The sequence below is a fragment of the Amphimedon queenslandica genome, unplaced genomic scaffold (assembly GCF_000090795.2).
Source record: "Amphimedon queenslandica unplaced genomic scaffold, v1.1 AMPQUscaffold_10852, whole genome shotgun sequence".
NCBI classification, from domain to species: Eukaryota; Metazoa; Porifera; class Demospongiae; order Haplosclerida; family Niphatidae; genus Amphimedon; species Amphimedon queenslandica.
In genome coordinates, this window is record NW_003548900.1 from 6,081 (window position 1) to 7,452 (window position 1,372).

Consider the following 1,372-nt stretch of genomic DNA (forward strand, 5'->3'; position numbering starts at 1 on the left):
AATATTTGTTGGAATCAGCTCAAACTTTCTACACAGCATAAAGTCATCAATATGTATCAGAAAATGTAATAAAAATTTGGGGTGATTTTGGAGCCATTTATTTGAAAAAACCATGGGCTATATAGCTCATGAAAATCATTATTATTTTTAATGCTCATTGCACTTAAGTCAAAATGACTACAAATTTTTAATTAAGGACAATGATTTGTCCTTGTTGTTAGTATTCTTGGCAGTCAGAGTAGAATGTTGGCTGTTAACTGCTTATTTTGACTTTGTATAATAAACTATATTAATATAAAATTATAAATCTAATATTGCTACTATTCCTTTTTAGGAATCCTGATACTCATGATCGTCCAAGTTTTTCAGATATATCATCAAGTCTATCCTCACCTGATAAACAATTACTAATGATTAATAAAGAGGATCCTGTTACTGTACTGGGTGGAGCTTTAGAAACAAGCCACTCCCTCTACAACGACTTACAGTACATGTACATGTGTGTATAGTTTTTTATGTTAATTTTTATTGTATAGAGAACAAGCTTTTATGTGTATATTTATGATAGACAAACGCATTCCATTGTACAATAATTATTGTAAAAATAAAGACATTGATTATTTAAATAATTTTTTGTTGCTTAAATCAGAATTTTAGATTTATAACAACATTTGACCTAAGTTATCACTTCACTGATAACTTTCTTTAAGCAGCACAGCAGATATTAATTATGTAAAAATCAGAGAAATTGCAATTGCATTGTCAAACACTAACCTGTATTTTTTGTCCACACATAGATATGTGTGGACAAAGCAGACAGCAATTAAGACAGTAATTAAGTATGTAAGATTAAATATAATAGGTATACAGCTATTGGTTTGTGCAATAGTTATTAATATGGTAATAATAATCTCAACCTGGGTATAGTTGAATTAGCACTGCCACTACACATAGATAGTAAAGTAACGGGAAAAATTAACTTCCTTTACTCTACTGTTTATGCATTACACACTAAGCAAAACTAATAACATTTAATGTTTTTTTTGTTAGTAATATTTTTGCTGCCAAAGATGAAGATTGTGTCTTCCTATCTTCTATTAGTAATACTGCTGTGCTTCATGAGTAATGGAATATTACTGGAGGCTAATGGAGAGTCTTGTACTGAAGGATTTATGGATTATAGTCTTCTTCAGGCTAGAGCAGCATCTCCATCAGGTTCCTTAGTTTTTAACAGACTAGCTGAAACCAATGCAACAAGATGGATCATCATTGAGGACTCTATGGGGAATGATGTCATTTTTACGTGTACTACAGTTATAACAGAAATATTGATTGGAGTTGATATAAGGACAGTTCATAATATTGGTACTGG